This window comes from Coenobita brevimanus, chromosome 66 (genome assembly GCF_032717465.1).
Source record: "Coenobita brevimanus isolate Jiangsu-jjx chromosome 66, ASM3271746v2, whole genome shotgun sequence".
NCBI classification, from domain to species: Eukaryota; Metazoa; Arthropoda; class Malacostraca; order Decapoda; family Coenobitidae; genus Coenobita; species Coenobita brevimanus.
The window spans coordinates 949,873-969,578 of record NC_137019.1 but is presented as its reverse complement, the minus strand read 5'-3'; the positions used below and the strand labels follow the sequence as shown (position 1 = coordinate 969,578).

The window sequence follows — 19,706 nt, the reverse complement described above, 5'->3', positions numbered from 1 at the left end:
ACATGAGGGTCGGTAGGCAGACGATCAGTTTTACCCAAGTTAGTGTTCCCCCAGCATACAACACGCCGCAACAATCAAATTTACATCCAGGTCCCCAACTGTACAACTAGGTAAACAGCGACACTGGGGGAAACAACACAGTCCAGGAGTCTGACCAGCCCTGGAATCGAACTCGGGTTCTTTCCATTTGCGTGCTGGATGTGCGAACCATTACAACACCGGCTTCCCTTGCTTACTGAACCTGCAAATGACCTGTATATATGCAGACGAGCCGAGAATGAATGGACGGGAATGGTTCGAAATAAGAATGACTGAGGTGGGAAGAGATGAGATGGAGCTGAAATCCGACGACATATGTTGTATTCTGTTATTTTTACCACCAGAAGAGTTGATTAATCTCTGGAGAAGCTTTTCAAACTGGAGGAATTATAGCCATTATTAACCCTTCACCACAAGAGGTCAGTCTAAAGTTAAATACAGTCGTCTGGTGGTAACAAGAGTCGCCACTGTGGCCCCACGCTCATCTGAAATACACACCCAGTGGACAAAAAATTTAATTTGCCCTCTTCTTGCAGTTCACCATTCTCCTTTCAGGGTAGCTTTTATATAACCAGGCAGTGAGAGCCACCTAGTAATATCAGCGCCACCACATGAAGTAATTCCTCTCCAGCACCAAGTGGCTTGAGTAAAACATTAAAACACGTCATGAATTGTTTAAGGAGGCTGCAGTATATAACAGGGGGGAGGTGTAGCATCTACATGGTGATTAGCGGGAAAAGAGGCAAAGGTAATGAGCACGGCAATGAAAATATCGATGTCACAGTTGCTTTATTTTCTTCCGAAATACCTACAACTTGAATTCTGGGACATGGCTGCCTGAAATTTTTTGAGTCTTTGTTATGAGGTAGGTATCGGTCCCCTTCTTTTACTATTCAAATCGACCTGCCAGTCTGACTACACTTGGCTATCAGTTGGACTGTAAAAGGTTAGGGATCATCGTCAGGTTAGGAAAAACGCGCTATTGTGAAGGAACAAACTTGTAGGGGTGGCATCTACAGAAAGAAGTGTAAGGAATATTAACAGACAAGGAAAGAAGACAGTGGAGAGGTATTAGAATGTAAAAGAAGGACTGAAAGAAATGGTGAGTAAATATCAATAAATTTCAGAGGGGTCAAGAATATTGTTCTAGGGAAGAATATCACAGGGTACTTACAGAGGACGAAAAACATTACAGGCGATAAAATAAACTACGAAATGAGTGAAATTAGGTAGGAACTGGGTGCCTGGCTTTAGTTTTCATTACGACGATGTTCTCTAAATCATACACTTCAGAAAACTGTAAGGTGCACATCCGGCGCTGGAGATAGTTTGTTGGGTGCGGCGATATATTTTATGAGGGGGTGGTAGTGCAGGTGTAGTGGTGAGGAAGTTTACCGATCTATGCAGGACGCATAACTCCAGGTACAACAGAAGCAAGGTTATAAGAAAGAACTAAAGCACTGGTAAATTATCAAAAAGAAATACACTGAGAAATATGGACATAATAAGACTGCATAGAAATCCTTGGAAAACGCAACCAAACATACAACTGGAAAAGGGAAGAACTTAGTGGAATAAAAGAATCAAACTGCACTAACGAGAAAGATGGAGGAGGAAGAGGGGTGGCTGAAAACGTGAGAAAAATTGTACCAGGACAAAATGACCTAGAGTTAGTTCTGTCACGACCGTCCCCTGTCGGAAGGTTTCTGGAAGGGGAAAATGTGTCAGACAGAAACTGAAATCTATTGAAGACACTAAGGAAGGTATATAAGAAAGGGGTGAGCAGGAGTAATTGTGCACAGTACTAAACCCTCTTCGGGTAAAAAAAAAAAAAATGTGAGGGGCTTTTGGTGTGTGTGTGTGTGTGTGTGTGTGTGTGTGTGTGTGTGTGTGTGTGTGTGTGTGTGTGTGTGTGTGTGTGTGTGTGTGTGTGTGTGTGTGTGTGTGTGTGTGTGTGTGCGTGCGTGCGTGCGTGTGTGCGTGCGTGCAAGTTGGATTGAGAAGGGTAAGTAGTTTGTGGTAATGGCTGGATTGCGTCTGGGATGTAATGTTTCTCCTTGACCATTCAATTTGTTCATGGCCAGGGTGACGAGGGGAACAGACGCAAGGGTATTGGGAAGAAGGATGAATTTAAGGGACGCAGGGGAAGAGGTGATTGCGAGGTAAATCAGATGATGTTTGCAGATGACTCAGAGGACAGTGTGCAGTAGTTTCCACGAAGTCTGGAAGAATTTACGAGAAGAGGAAGGTTACAGTGAAGCTCAGAAAATACAAGACCAAGACACGCAGTACAGAAGTAGCACACGAAGAAATATGGGTAAACTTTTATTTTTTCTTTTTTCTCTCTCAAACCGACTCAGGCACAGACTCCGAACCGTCGCCGGCGATCAGCAATCCTTTGAGGGTCTAACAGACGGAGCCTGCAGCCTGAGCGTCTTGTACTGAACCGTCTGTACAAAAGATATGACAGTGGTATTTCCTCCGCATCTGGTGCATCAGCGTGGGGCAGGGGTAGTGGATTGTGGAAAATTATGAACACTTTAAAATGAAATTCAAATCTGAGCTAATTCGTAAACAACATAGGTTTAAGCTCAAGAAATTAGTTTGGCACCTGAGCTGTAGGAGGTACGAATCGTACGAGGGTACTTGCAACACAAGTGCTGGGAGGAAGGATCCTACGCCAGCTACAAGGAACTTCTCCTTTTGGTCATTTTTAACGACGCGCACGAATATCCTGGTCGTATATTTTATCCTCTATCACCATTACACACACACACACACACACACACACACACACACACACACACACACACACACACATGTATGCATGTATGTATGCATGCAGGTGCACGAGCGCACGTACACACACAAATAGACAAACAAACAGGTAAACACACACTCACGCAAGGACATACAGAAAGTAATGGGCAAACACAAACACACACAATAAAGCACATACACAAGCACACGCACATACAGAGACAAATACTAAGAGTCACACACGCACCAGTATAAGCAAACCAAGCGAGCGTCACACACCCAATATTGCAAAATCTATGATGACAATGAATACAAGGACGTGATACTGGAATTAGCCACGGGGACAGACCAAATTGTGAACTAAATCATAGCGCGTCAGTCACTGCAAACACGTGAGCAAACAGGAAATACATTAAAAAACACACAAATCCATACGTAAACAACAATCCAAAAACATCACACACGTAATGAAACACGCGGATACATAAAAAAGCAAAACACAAATACATACACAGGTAAAACACAGGTAAACAGGCCAACTAACACGCAAACAAATGGAAAAGTAACACATAAACGGCCAAAGCAAACATATAAAACACGTAACACACTGCCAAATTAACCAACACGTAAAAACAGCCAAAAAAAACACGAAAATAAGGCCAAGATTTCAAATAAACAAAGCCAAACGAACAAACACGTAAACAGTCAGTATATATATATCGCAAACAAATAAGTAAACACGTAAAAAATCAGATTAACGTGTAAGCAAACAGCCTAAAGCAGAGAGGTAAACAAATAAAACAAACACCTACCAACACGTAAACTAATAAAACTAGGCAAACGCGTAACTGTAAAGCCATAATAACAAACAAGGAAACAAACAGCCAATATACCACGTCAACAAATAAGTAAACAGGTAAACAAAACACACAACATCACGAGAAGAACCAGGCAAACAAAGATCGCATCCCAAACCTCAATATTGTTAAAGCTATAAGGGTCATGAAATCAACGGCGTGATACTGAGAATTCATTTGCCACAAGGACAGACCCAGAGATAAATGGCAATTAAATACCACCAGACTCACAGCAAATACACCCACTATAATGCTATATTGAAGGTCTGAAGGTCGATGAGGTGTTTCAATTTTGCTCTTGCTATTTACAGCGTCCTGCTCTGGACAAAGGCTCAACAGCCTGTTCCCTACCGTCCAGCAGTCCTCCTACGTACCATTTACCTCCACGTGTCACTATTTCGGCGCCATTACCCAACGTCCATGCTAAATACACGTCAGAGTTTTCTCATACAAAAATGGTATACCACTTCAATTCCAGATAATGCCAGATAATTTTTTTTTTTCCAGCATTCAGGGCAGGGACATTTCTAGTATTTAATTCCAGCAAACAACAGGCGGTTTTACTTAACAGAGAGGGATTCACAGGAACCTGAGTATTATAACTAGTACTATTAACCCCTTCACGGTCAGGACAGTTCTAGTCATCAATTTCAGCTCACACTAGACGAATTAGCCTCTCACTATAGCCTGAGTGTTAAGGAAGGATTAACGGGATTGTATCTAAAAGTGGAAGGATTTAATGCGAGAAATTATACCAGTAATCCCAGGGTATCCTCTGTAGCTAAACACAGGCCTAGTTCAGTATTCCTTATAGGAAGTTGGTAATATGATAGCGATAAATATTTGACCCTATCCTCGGCAGTATAAGTGATTTCCTCACCAGTTTATTTTTCATATGACACCTGAACATTTGCTTGTATGTTGTTTAAATTTTTAACCCCTTCATCTCGAGGACACCTTCTTAAAATGTCTAACACTACATGATTTTATTCAGGTCAGAGAACGACTTTCGTACTGGAGGGGATTGAAACTGTTTCTATAATATGCTAAATACAACCGCTTTGGGGTACCGCTACTACTACTACTACTACCACTACTACTACTACTAATAATAATAATAATATTAATAATAATAATAATAAAAGACTCCTCGTAGTACAAGCTTAAATATCGTTAGTCTGAACCAGTAACATACGAGGGAATACTAGAGTGTAACAGACCAAAGAGTTTCTGGATGAGGCCTTACCGTACGAGATCTCCAAAGTTAACAAGCATATCCCCCATTTTTCTTGGCCATGTCTATTTACTTGTCATTATAAAGGTCAGATGCATCAGTAGCGTGGCCCAGACTAGAGATACTAGGCTATTATATCTACGCCTATCAACTTCTCCAACTAGATGATGTGTATTCTGTATGATTCTTGCAATGTGTAGACGATTATATTTAGTCAAGGAGAGACTTTTCAGAACACACTGGTTAAACACGCCTTTCACCTACCCCTTCCCTGCAAAACGTCTCCCCCTACGAGTTAAATAAAAAAGCCTGGGGGTAGCAACAATAAATAGACAGAATACTAAAAATAGGACAACGAGAGAGAGAGAGGGAGAGAGAGACGGGGGGACTGGAAGAGAGGAGGTCAATTATAGTAGACTCCCCTGCAATCTCGGCTGTTGTTTGTTGGCCTTAGGTGAAGTGGATGGCTGTGGAAGACCGTGGGAGGAGGGAGAAGGGGTATGAAAAGGAGTGTGTGAGGAGAAAAGGATAAGGTGAGTGGGTGTAATGGGCTGAAGGGTGAGGAAGAGATGCGGGGTGAAGAGGTGCAGTATGGGGTGATAAAGATGGAGGGTATGAGGAAGGAATGCGAGGTGAGGGCTCGTTTGAGAGGCAGGAGTGGAGTGAGGAAGGAAATAAGGGAGGGAAGCGGTGTGGGAAGGGATGAGGGAGGAAAGGTAGAGTGTGTGGCAGGTGTGAGATGAGAGAAGAAATGTGTTAGGTGAGGGGAACAAAGTGAGATGTGTGGCAGGTATGAGATGAAGTGAGGGAGAGGAGGTGAAGTGAGAGTAAGATGATCAAGTGAGGGGGAGAAGGTAAAGTGATGGGGAACGTGAAGAATGTGCAACGTGAGAGGTGAAGTGCCAGAGGGAAGGCGAGAGGTGAGCCGTGGGAGGGACGATGCTGGAAAGTGAAAAGTGCTACCGCAAAACCTTTCCCATGACAATGCCTCTTTTTTCACGCCATCACCCATTATATTTGGGTTTGGGGAAGACCTTAATAAAGAAGGGATTTAACTGGGACTCTGTAACCCTTCGCCACGACAGGCTTCTCCAAAATTAAATACAATAATATAAAAAAAAAGTTATCGTACTGAGGTGGTTAACTAAAGCAAATACATGATTCCCGCAACCCTGACCCAATTTAGGCACTAGAAACACACACACACACACACACACACACACACACACACACACACAGACTATTTTTACCATCTATCAGTCCGCATTATTTACCGTACACAATTTCAGGCAGATAAAAAGATTAACAGATAAGACATAATTCAACGAGAGGTCCCAATCAGCAGTCCAAGGAGCAGCTAATTCGCATTCCCGTACGTGGCAGATATAATTAACGTGGATAATTGGCACACAATCCCAAGCATGAAAAGTATATCAGGCATCATGAGCAACTACAGGCCTGTCCCTTATCCTGCGACCCTCATTGGACTCTGAGGTAAATTTGGTGGCTCTGATGTAGCTGACTCTGGTGATACTGATCTATGGCTGATTAATGTTTCTGGTGCTAATTACTGTGGATTTGCCAGATTAATTTTGAAAGAGAGAGAGAGAGAGAGAGAGAGAGAGATGTAGGATTGAGGGCATAATTTTTGCTGTTTAAACATCAGGTTGAGGCTTTGGAGATTCGCAACAGCTCCTCCTTGGCAATTTATTTTGCATTTTACACCTAAGCATCCCCATGTACGTTACTGATGTTAACTATGTCAATATTAAAACTGTGTAAATGGAATACAGGACAACGTTAAAGTGCAACATGCTAAATAAAGCGATAAGGAAGAGGAACTTCAGAATTGATATGAGGCTGGTGGGTGAGGGTTACGGGGAGTGGCAGAGCCCTGGGGGGACGTATTTATGAATTCTCTTAACCTAATTTGTGTATGAGTTGGTTTGTACATACGCTTGCCTTCACTCATTCAGCTACCTAACGCTTCACAATCAAATTAGAATGAATGTTAAAATGACAATATAAGTAATACAAAATGATCTGTGATGAAATTAACTGTTATGGAGATTAATGTATCGTATAACCTGGCTCATGATGTGGAAAAAACAAAAGAATATGTGATAATAGTTGACTGTTGTGAAGACTTGTTTATCCGGTATGTTGGTTAGGATCCCATTTAAATACTTCTGGTCAGTTGCCGCATACTTCTCTCCAGGGTATGACTTCAGATTATTCATACACAGGGCTGTCTCTCAGGTGGACGGTGAAGAGACGTGAAAAAAGTGTTACCCCTCTGAAACAGGTGCCGTGCCCTTCCCAATCCACAGAATCGACAATGCGCGGTATTTCTCATGGACTGATGGAGGAGCAGAGGACGTGGTTCTAGACTGTGTTTTCTGGCAACGGGGAGTGTCCGGGAGTTCTTATGAAAACAAAATTTTGCACTGAGACAGACATCCACAAGAAACAGCTTTTAGGCAGGATGGGACCTCCAGGGCCGACTGCGACCCCCTGGGCTCTCGTTCAACGCCGGAGTGCCACAGCCAGTCTTTTACCTAGGAAAAATAAACTCTGAATAATGGTAGACCTTCACTAAGGGCAGGTCGCGTGGAGAAGTGACTCTCGGGAGTCCCGGCAAACGCTGGTATGCACCACCAATTTTTCACCTAGGAAAACAAATTTTGGATTGTGGTAAGCCTCCAACAGGAGCATAATTTTGGAAGGGTGGAACTCCTCTGCCCGTCCCCCGGATGAGGGGGAGAGAAACTAACATTCGTTTTTAACCTAGGAAAACAAAATTTCACGGTAGCAAACCTCATTTAGACCAGGTATTACAAAGGATGGGACTCCACCCTCCCCACCCCCCTTTCACGAGGGTAGGCGGTCCTCGGGGGGACGACGCCAGGGAATTACCTAGAATCATGAAATTTCATAGTGATAGACTACCACCCGGAATAGTTAATTAGGTGGGATCCGGTGGAGGCAGCCCCAAGGCTCCATGGCACATGACCATAGTTTCTGTTTTTTCTTTTCTTTCGACAACGAAATTTTGCACACTGGTACATCTCTCTCCAGACCAGATTTGCAGCAGCGTGGGAGCCCTGAGGGTCGCTCCCATGGGAAGGCGTCCTGAGGGCAGCGTAGTTTTGCTGTGCTTGCTTCGCCTATTTTTACCACTCCCGGACGGTTTAATTAAATTTAAGAAATGCCTCTGTTGTTGAAGGGATTAATAAAGGCTATCTCTTACTCACTCCAGTCTAAAAAGTCTTTCACAGCCAGAAGAAAAAAGCATAAGAATGTACGTCCTCGGGTTGAAGAGATCAATGAGAGAGCGCAAGGTGTGAGGCAGGGAGAGAGGTGTGAAGTAAGATGGGAAGTGTGAGGTAGGAAAGGAGATGTGAGGAAGGGTGCAAGATGTGACTTAAGGAGAGAGGTGTACGGTAGGATGGGAGGTGTGAGGCAAGTAGAGAGATGTGGGCAAGTAGAGAGGTATGAGGGATGTGTGAGGCAGAATTAAACATAAAATAGGAGAAAGAAAGTGTGAGGAAGGACTGGAAATGATAAAATGAGTTTAGAGAGGTGTGAGGAGGGAGGAAAGCTGATAGGTTCAAGTGGCTCAAGATAAAACTTCTCGCAAATACAACCCCAGAGTATCATGTGACGGAGTGAAGTGAAGTGTGGAGGAGGAGAAAGGTGATTGGTGTGTGTGTGTGTGTGTGTGTGTGTGTGTGTGTGTGTGTGTGTGTGTGTGTGTGTGTGTGTGTGTGTGTGTGTGTGTGTGTGTGTGTGTGTGTGTGTGTGTGCGCGCGCGCGCGTATGAGGCACGAGGAACTGGGATGTGTGAGGCGTGAGGTAGTAGTATGTGGTGAGGTAGAAAAAAAAGAAAGAACCCGGTCATGCTGAAAGGGTAACTATTTAAATATGAACTTACTACTTACGTTAAAGAGTGAGGAATGGAATGGGAGCTTGGTGTTAGACATGGTTAACCCTTTCAAACCAATGACATATTTTTATTTCATTCTTTGTATAATTAGATGCTTTCAATCAACCTAGGACAGACCTCTAGTAGTGAAGCGGTTAATACAGGTCTGATCTAACAAGTCTACTTCAAAAAGTCTCCAGAATTTATTACAATCCTTTGGTGGTAGAAATGACAGAATATAAAAGAAGATCCTGGGAGTGAAGTGGTAAAATGACTCACATACCTCGAGATGTGAGGTGTGAAGCAGTCAGATATGTGAAGAAAAGTGGGCCTGGTTTGTGATGAGTAACATGAGATCTTGGGGTGAAGGAAGATGTACAGATATGTGGTGTGAGAAGTGAAGTGTAAAGTATAGTGTGAGACGGTTTGATAAATATATGAATGTGGACAAGAGTATGAATCACATGGACAGTCATAATAAGTGTGAAGTGTGGGCGTATATTAATAAGGTGTCAGGTGTGGATTGTAGTGTGAGATGTAGAAAAAAGTGTGAGGTATCGACAGTAGTGTGAGGTGTGGAGAAATATAATGCGGTGAGAGAGGTATGAGATGTGAGGTGTGGAGAGAGGCATGTGGACAAACGTATGAGACAGAGGTATGAGGTGTAGACTTAGGTATGAGAGGTGTGATGTGAGTTATTAGGTATGAGGTATTAGGTGTGAAGTATGAGGAATTATATGTGATGTATGAGGTGTGAGGAGTTAGGTCTGAAGTCTGAGGTGCAATGTATGAGGTGTGAAGTGCTAGGTATGAGGTGTGGACAGAGGTTTGGGGTATAAGGGATGAGGTAAGAAGTATGAAGAATGAGGTATGAGACGTGGGGTAGAGGTGTGAAGTATGAGGCATGATGTATAAGGTAGGAGGTATGAGATATTAAGTATGAGGTGTGGGGTGAGATATGAGGTGCTTGGTGTGATGGTATGAGGCGTGAGGTATGTGGTGCTAAGTATGAAGTGTACAGTGTGAGGCATGAGTTGTGGACAGAAGTATGAGGTATGAGTTAGGAGGTATGAAGTGTGGACAGCGGTATGAGGTGGGGTATGAGACGTGGAAATAGGTAGTGAGAAGTATGAGGTGTAAGGTATGAGGTGTAAGGTATGAGGTATGAGGAGTAACCTAATCCCTCGACGGAAGGAACTCAATTTGGTGCTTGAGTCCCACAAAAATGAGTTTTACCGCCTCTCTCCTCTCCTCCATCACCCCTCCTCCACATGTCTCTCCCTTCCTCTCCTCTCCTCCATCATCCCTCCTCCACATGTCTCTCCCTTCCTCTCCTCTCCTCCATCACTCCTCCTTCATATGTCTCTCTTCTCCATCACCTCTCCTCCACATCTCTCTCCTTTACTCTCCTCCATCACCCCTCATCCTTCATATGTCTCTCTCTTCTCCATCACCTCTCCTCCATCACCCCTCCTTCACATGTCTCCTCTCCATCACCTCTCCTCCACATGTCTCTCCTTTCCTCTCCTCTCCTCTATCACTCCTCCTTCATATGTCTCTCTTCTCCATCACCTCTCATCCACACGTCTCTCCTCTTCTCTTCTTTCCCCACTTCTCCACATTCTCCCCATTTTTCTACATCCACCTTACTTTTCATCTTCTCCCAGTTATCCACATTGCCTCCTCTCCTCCCTGACCTTTCCTCCACTTCTCACCTGTCCTTTTTTTTAACCTTTACTACACTTCTTTTTTTTACTCATTCCACTTCTCTCATTCCCTTATATTCTCCTTCTCCTACTCTTCAACATTCTCACCACTTCTCGTTCACTTCTCCTCCACTTCTCGCAGTTCTCTCTCAAGACTTTTTTTAAGCGTAATTTTCTTCTTCATCTTTCTCAGTTATTCTCCCGGCTTTCCTCATACTGTATTTCTTCTCTCTCTCTCTCCTTTAGATATTTTCAGAATGCAAAGTGTTGTGTTTAACATATTTCCATCCCACCTCATGGCCTAAGGGTCTGGTGGATGGGGGAATCGTAGGCTGCTCTTATCTTCTTACATCTGGGCATAGAGTTGGGTTTTATTTCTGGCCCCCACGAAAGCTACTGTGATCGAGCCCGCTTCTGCGCATGTATCGATGTATGAAAGTTGGCATAATGTATCTCAAGAATGCCTCAACTGGTCTTGATCAAACTTGGCACATATACTGCGTGTTATGTTGCGTATAAGTTTATCAGATTTGGTGCAGATCAATCAAAGGTCAAGGATATAGGTCAACGTCAAAGATCGATGCGCCGTCGCCGTGAAATCTGAGCACTTTTGATCTGGTTTATTTCTTGCTACAGTCAGACGATTTGGGTTTAGGTTTCACAGCACCCAGAACAGTTCAAATGGAAGATTATTCTATCCATATATTGAAGCTGTGTTAAATGTACAAATATAATATTTTTGGCTCCACTGAATAGGGTCCAAGTCCGGCCGAAACTGTTATATCATTACACAGTTTCAGTGTGAAGGTAAAATTCTGCCGTTATACTTGTTTAGGGGAGATCTCTCGTAGTGATGGAGTTATCATCAAAGTCAGACCCTAGTTCTCTCTCTGTCTCTGTCTCTCTCTCTCTCTCTCCTCAAAGTCCCAGGCAGTCTCTCACCTCCCTTGCGCCACGTCTTTCCTAACTTTTTTTTTTTCCTTCCTCCTTCACTCTAGCCACCTCTTCCATCATGATAGCCTACCTCCTCCTTCAGTTCCCTCCACCATTTCTTTTCATCATCCTCTCTCTCTCTCTCTCTCTCTCTCTCTCTCTCTCTCTCCTCCTCCTCCTCCTCCTCTTCCTCCTCCTCCTACTACGTCATGAATTTTCTCTTATCACGTTTCTTACTCTCCTTTTCTCATTCCTCTCTCCCAGGCGATATCATCTTTTCTAGTCTCTCCTCTTCCTATCAAATCTCCTTCATCTCAGCACCAATTTGGCTCTTCTTCCATCCTCTCCCGTACTTCCCAATCAACTTCACTTTCTCCATCAATCTTACTCTCCGTCCATCCTCTCGCCTTTCAGTTCCCCTTCCCTGTCATCATATGTCCCATTTCCATCTGCTATACTCTCCTTTCTCTTCCTACGCCACAAACTTCATATTTTCTCTCATTCTTATTCTCGCTCCCTCCTCTCTCCTCTTCTCAGTCCTCCTTTCCCCATCATCAACATCATCATCATCAGCATTATCATTTCTCTCCCTCTCCCCCCCTCCCTCCTCCCTCTCTCTATCTCTTTTCCCTTCCCTTCCTCCTCTCTTTTATCCTTCCCTCCTCCTGATTCCTTCTCCGTTATCCTCTCTTGACACTTTCCTCAATCTACTGCACTTTTCTTGTGCCTAATCTCTCAGTCCATTCCCATCTTCTCCATCCAGCTGCCACTCTACTCTCTCTCTCCTTTCTTTCCTCATTGCTCTCTGTCAGCCTCCATTCCACCACTCCTCTCCCTCGTTTCTCTTCTTCTCCCTTTATCAATCTCATTCCTTTCTCATCTCTTTTATCTTTACATCACTCCTCTTCGCTCCTCTCACTCCGCACCTACTCCCTCTTCCCATCCCTGTCTATCCTCCCGCTATCTGTCACTCCTTTCCTCTCATTCTCCTCTTCTTTCCCACTTCCCTCCTTCCCACCCCCCAACCCAGCCCAACCCCCATCTCTCCTCCTCCCAACTCCCTCCCCACCTTACCCTCCCTACTCCCCTCAACTTATTCTTCATTCATCTCCCCACTCCCCTTTAATTCCTCCCCTCCTGACCCCCATCCCTACCTTCTCCTCTCTCCTATGCGTCTCTCTTTCACCTCCCCACTCCCCTCCACCTCTCCTTAAACCCTTCCTTCTCCCCTCCTCTCCCCCGTTCCCTCTTCATAATCCCCACTTTACTCCCCACTCTCCCCTCCCTCTCAGTCTGTCTGCCTGCGTGCCTGTCTCTCTCTCTCTCTCTCTCTCTCTCTCTCTCTCTCTCTCTCTCACCACAGCCATTCTCCCCCTAATCTGGCCAGGTTTTTTGTCACCCCTCCCCCCCCCCACCAACACCCCATTCGTCGCCCTGCCATCTCGGAACCAGGTCAAGGGTGCCGAAGTAGACCTCTGGGGCCGACGTCTCCCTATGAGTGGGGCGGCGGGGGCGATGGTGTTTACTGACGGTTTAGATAGACAGATAGACAAACGAATGGATATATAGATGGATGGATAGACAGATAGAGATAGACTGATAGATACTTACATTTATAAAGAGAAAAGAATAGATGGATGGAAAGAGATAAACAGACGCAGACAGACAGACAGACAGATGCAGAAAGACAGACAAACAGAGACAGACACATGCACAGACAGACAAATAGGTACAGAGCTAGAGGGATAAATGGAGACAGATAAAATAGTATAGACAGAAAGATAAATTTAGAGATACACATATGTCGATAGATAAACAGACAGATAGACAGATAGATACAGATTACCAGATAGATGTATAAATAGACAGACACTGATGGGTTGATAGATAGAAATGAGGGTATAGAGATAATAAGAAACATGAGAATGAAAGAATTATGAGAGAGAGAGAGAGAGAGAGAGAGAGAGAGTAATCTTGGCCACACTTACGCAGACAACCAAGAACGGAAATTTAAGCAAGAAAGAGAGAGAGTGAGCGAGAAGGAGAGCGAGAGAAATGTGAGATGTGAGAGAAAATTGCGAAAAGTGAGAGAGAGACGAGGTCATGAAAGAAACAGGGCGAAAGATATAATGAAATGAGGAAAGGCTGTGTGGAGGGGGAAGGGGGGGAGGACTGAGGACAGGTGCCTTTCTCTCTCTCTCTCTCTCTCTCAAAAATACGAGAGAAGGAGATTGCGAGGCTTGGAGCGGTGGAGGGAGGGGGGGAGATCCAGGTGGACGTAATGAACAGGTGAATTTTCTGTGTGTGTGTGTGTGTGTGTGTGTGTGTGTGTGTGTGTGTGTGTGTGTGTGTGTGTGTGTGTGTGTGTGTGTGTGTGTGTGTGTGTGCTCTGAGTGACACTTGAGGGAGGATGGCTTTGTCGTGCCATTATACAGAGGTGTGTGGCTTATTAGAGAGAGAGAGAGAGAGAGAGAGAGAGAGAGAGAGAGAGAGAGAGAGAGAAAGAGAGAGAGAGGGAGACTGAAAGGGAGAGGACAAGAACGAGAGAAAGAAACAGAGGAAATGGGAGACGAGCAATATGGGAAAGGGAGAATGGAGGATACGGATGGAGGCGAGATCTGATGAGGAAGAGGACGAGGGAGGAGAGAAGGAAGGAGAGAAAGAAGAGAGGAGGGAGGGAAGAAACGAAGGAGATGAGGGGAAGGATGAGGAGGAGAGGACAGGAATGGAGAGGAGGAAAGGAGAAGAGAAGAGAAGAGAAGAGAGGAGAGGAGAGGAGAGGGAAAGAAGAGGGAAATAGTACGGATGGTGGAAAGGGGACAACGAAGAGAAGAGAGGTGAGTGAAAGGCAAAGCAAAGCAGGAGAGAAAATAAAGACAGTGAAGGGGAGGGGAGGGGAGGGGAGGGGAAGGGAGGGGAGGAAAGAGGTAGTGGACAAGGAACAAGGAAGAGATGGGGAAAGGAGGGAAAGGGAGGGGTGGAAATGTAGGGAGGAGGGGAGGGGAAAGGAAGGTAAGGAGAAAAAAGGAAGGAGGAAGATTAGATGCGGAAGGAGAGCAGAGTGAAAACATGGGAAGGAAAGAAGGAATGGGAGAAGAGGGGAGGGGAGAGAATGGGATGGGAGAGAAGAGATGAGAAAATAATTAGAAGAGAAGAGTAGAGGGGATGGAAGGGAGGGGAGATTGCCAGAGGAACGTGAGGGAAAGGGAAGCGAAGGAAAGGGAGAGAAGGGGAGGAGTAGTGGAAAGGTACAAGGAGAATGAGGGAAGAGGAGGGCAGGGCATTTGAATTTGATACATTTATTGAGATACACAATACTGTACATATAAAAACAGTAGTTGTACAATATCTTAAAAGGAAGATGATACTTAGGTAGTCATCTTCCCGAGCCTATTAATGTATTATATTAGATTACAATATACTGTACGTGTGATTGGTCAATAATTTTAAAGTGGACTAATTAGCAATCTTATATACAGTAATACATGTATTAAACTGTACAGTGAGTATAAAGAGTGCTGTTGTATGTAGTTACATGGAATTTGTTTGAGCATACTGATATATACCATATGTATATACATATTCACGTACACAAGATCGGTGAATGGAATAGGAAACAGAGGTCACAAACAGTAATACATTTGTACACACATAAAACTTATACATAGTGATCTACATATACATCCAAGGGCAGGGCAGGAGACTGAATGATGGGAGGGGAGGGGTGGGGAGGGGAGGGGAGGGGATGGATGGTAGAGGGTAAAAGGGAGGGGAGATTATAAGAGGGGGGAGGTGAAGAATCAAGCCGATGAGTGTAATACCCTGGCGACAAAAATGAGAACTAATGATGAGGTGGAGGCAGAGGGTGGGAAAAATTGGTGGCTGAGGAAACAAGTGAGATGACATATGAGGGAGAAGGAAGGAAGGAAGGGAAGAAGGAAGAAAGGAAGGGAGGAAAGAGGGATGGAAGAAAGGGAGGAAGGAAAGGAATGACTGAAAAAGAAATCAAAATGAAGCAAACGGAATCAGAGGAGTATATGAAAGTTGGAATGGTTGCAGGGAGGGAAGGAGGGAAGGAGGGAGGGAGGGAGGGAGGGAGGGAAGAAGGAAGGAAGGAAGGAAGAGAAGACAGGAAGTAGTGAAGACAGGAAGTAAGGAAGAGAGGAAGGAAGTGAGAAAGAGAGAAAGGGAGGACAAAGGATGAAAGAGAAGAGGGACGTACGGAAGACAGGAAGTAATGAAGAGAGGAAGGAAGGAAGGACGGAAGAAAGAAAGGAAGTACAGAAGGGAGAGAGGAAAAAGGCATGGGGCAATAGTATAAAGCAAGACGAAACGTGAGAAAAATAAAGCAAGGAAGATGTATTAAAGAGAAGCTCTATAAGGAGAATTAGAATGGATGAAATGAAAGAAGGATTAAGACCCCTTCTCCGAACCTCTAAGTGCGTTCCCCTGGTGCCTACAACCTAATTCGAGTCTGTAATTATCTAACTGTATCTCTATACTGTATATTGCTACACGCCTTAATCCCATATAAGATGTCCACAAACAAATCGCCTCCACGTCACCTTGTCCTTTTCCATTTGGCTCCCACTCCCATACACACATACCACCCTCTCTCATATTATCTCTCCACTCCATTTTTCCACATCATCCTTAGTCTCTTACTCCCCTCTCCCCCTCCACCTCACTCACATACACTCTCCTAATTAGTCTCTCACTCTCCATCCTCTCCACATTGCCAAAAAATACCCACACAAAATTCCACAGTATCTTGAAAACTGTGGATAATTTCTTTCCACGGCGGGAGTACGGCGGTGGGTGGGTCGGTATGTGCCACTACACCGCCTAACCCTCAAGCGTTATTTTTGCCGTGCTGGTTAATTATTTTCACTCCTTTCTCGGGGCTAAAAACTGTCGCTTTTTACCATTAAAATTGTTGACAGTTTTTGGTGTGGGTTCCAGGGAGAGAAGTGGGAACCTGTGCGCTGTTCTTTTGGTGTTCGTGACCTTCTCTGTGCCATGTCTATACCCATACAACTATTCAACGCTGGAACTTGTAGTCTGTTACCGTGCATAGAAGACAAATAAACAGACAGCCAGACTCACAGCCAACCAGCCAGCCTGACAGACAAATAAACAGACAGTTAGGCAAACAGCCAGCCAGCCAGACAGGCAGATACACACACACCCAGACAAAAAAACAGCCAGACAGACAGGCAGATAAACAGACAGCTAGGCAAACAGCCAGTCAGGCGGACACGCAGATAAACAGACAGCCAGACTAAATGCCGGCCAGCCAACCAGACAGGTAAACGAGCAGCCAGACAAGCAGACAGACAGAGTCAATTATCATATAGATGGAAAAGAGCCGCGAACGGGGGAAGAAAGGAACTGGAGTAGAATCACAACGGAAAGAGGGTAGAAGAGAAAAGAAATTGGAATTATCGGGGGAAGGGTTAGGACAGGAAGGAATCTGCTGGAGAATAACAAGGGATCGTGTTCTTATGAGTTAAGGAGACTCCCAAGCATTAGTCTTTTCTGTGTCTTATGAGTCTCCACTTATATGTTAAATAGGCCATGTCGATATGTTGATATTAAAAAGGTGCAAATGACAACTAGAGGCAACGAAGGTATATTATAGAACGGCTAAGGAAGACGTGTTAGATGCCTGCTACGCCTATGGGAACGCGGCCTTATATGCTATCGATCAATATCAATGGTTGCGTCACACCTGCAATATGATAACGTCTTCATTACCAGCCTCAAACTGGTAGATACTGTTTTTAGTCTGGTTTGCTGTCTGTCTGTTTAAGCCACACAGACCAGAGACCTCAGTTTTTTCTAGGACTGTATCTACTGATCACGTCTTCTTCCTTTCGAATATGAAGGTCATGGGTCAAACATCAAAGTCGCTGGAGTTGGTCCTTGTCACGAGGGCATCCTGGGTCACAGTCTGATGCTTCATAACGCTGATTCAAGTGACGTAAATTTTCCACACACACACACACACACACACACACACACAAATTAGGCTACAACGTGCTAACATGTACTTCATTACAGAAAACGCAACCTTTACTACACACACACACACACATACACACACCAATTAGGCTACACCGAGCAGACGTGGTACCTCATTATAGAAAACGCTGCCTTTGCTGCAGCTGTAGCTTGTAAACAGTGAGACTCTGGCACCTGCGTTGCTTGTGAATGCTCCCTCTTCATATGATAACGTGATTGTTGTGGTTTTCCCTCGCTCGTGACAGATAACATTTTTGCTGCTGCGAGGTGACCGTCAGAGATACATTACGGCGCGATGGTACAGGGCTATGGTGGAGAAATTCCTGGCTTTTCCAAACAGAAGCATCAGGAGGCAGAGTGGCTTTAATGGATCCTGACAGTATATCTGGCAGCGACGAGGAAATGGGTTGATCGTATTCTAAGTGGATTTGGGGATTCGTAACTTCCTTTGCGATTTCAGTTGCACATTAAACTTCCATTTCATCTTGCATGTTACCAATACAAACTACGTCGTGATTAAAACGACATAACGTATAAATGAATGTTAAAGTGTAAGTGCAAAATAATTCGCTAAGGAAGATGGGCTACGAATTTTCCTATGTCACCTAGACTACAAAGGCCAAAACAAGGGCCATGAATCACAGACAACCTCACAATCAATCCCCTCTCGTGAATCAAGTTTGTCTTTGCGGGGAGAACAAGAAACGTGTTACGATTCAGCCTTCTCTTCTCTCTGTCAGTCCTGTAAAACAAATGGGGGGAGGAAGGAAAAGGAAAGTAAAGAATCCTCGCGTCTCGTATTTCCTCCTATAAAAAGAAATCCGGGTTACGGGCGGGGAAATGATCGTAAGGTTTATTCGTCCATTTCCCCGTGGCTCCAAGGTAGCGTTTTTGTCTCGTCCTCTGCTTGTGCCGTGTGTCTAGGAGCCAAGATTCAACTCTACAGGACATTTAAAGTGGGTGTTGGTAATATTTTCTTTCACATGGTAGCATATGTTTCCGCCCTGTTCACTGATGCCAATTACATACAGACTCTTGTCATGAACAAGCAGCATCACTCCGTACTCACACAACTTCGCCATTATGTTTCACCAGCCTGGGTAAGGGTTAATTCTGGCTGTCACTCTTCCTAGTTCAAGTTCTAAAGTGGACCTAATATTGGCTGTTCTAGTTAAACAGTTACAGTAACTGCTTCAGTACAATGACGTATTATATAAAGTAACTGCTACCACACGACAATATAATTCAGCTTAATGGAGACCTCTGGTAGTGACGGGGTTATTATAGGCTTTCTAAGCTCTTCACCACAAGAGGTCTTCCCTAAACTGTATACAAACCATCCAAGGGTAGTAAATATAAAATGAAAATGACGCCATCTGTCTTCAAGGATCAAGGTTAAGAGTACGGCCATAAGCGCTCTCCTCCTCCTCCTCCTCCTCCTCCTTCTTCTTCTTCTACTACTTCTTCTTCTTCTTCATCATCTTTCCCTGATGTCAATTCTTCCAATGAACTCACTACGAAGGCTCAAAACATGCATTATTTCTAAAGAAGAAGGAGTCGTTAAAGGCTTTTCGTCTTGTCAACTCTCATCTTTTCACCATTCTCTCAGTCTTTCTCTTGCTCTTCGCTGCAATGTTCCATCTCTCTCTCTCTCTCTCTCTCTCTCTCTCTCTCTCTCTCTCTCTCTGCGCGCGCGCGCGCGCGCGTGTGTGTGTGTGTGTGTGTGTGTGTGTGTGTGTGTGTGTGTGTGTGTGTGTGTGTGTGTGTAATATATGTTTCTAGTCATGGCAGACAAATTTAATGGCAGGCGTTCTCTAACCTATATCAGCTACAGTTCCAACGTATTTGCATAAGATACTATTTTTACCGTATAAAAATAGAACTGCATACGGTATATCGTTACTTGTTGGGAAGCCAATAAATATAGTGCCATGACGTGAAACTATGGCACGTAAAAGGATTATCTGGCACTCTGATTACAACACTTAAATACATTAAGGTCACCTTGCCATGTTCGCCCTCACGTCAGTCATGGAACAACACACCCAACCCACACTGTTTAACGCTCCTTTTAACATCGCTCACACTAATAACCGCAAAATAAGTATGGCATTTTTAGATAACGACTAGTTATCCGGGGTTCGTGGACGGGTATTGTTTTTACTCGGTTTGTGTGTTTGTCTGTCTGTATGTCTGTCTGTTAACAACTTTATGCGAAAACTACTGGT

At 44.3% G+C, this 19,706-nt stretch overlaps 1 protein-coding gene across 2 annotated transcripts in view; it reads right to left on the bottom strand.

The window, feature by feature from the left end:
• LOC145405221 (uncharacterized) overlaps positions 1-19,706 on the bottom strand; it is a 211,249-nt gene that overhangs the window by 161,264 nt on the left and 30,279 nt on the right. The window lies entirely within an intron of this gene.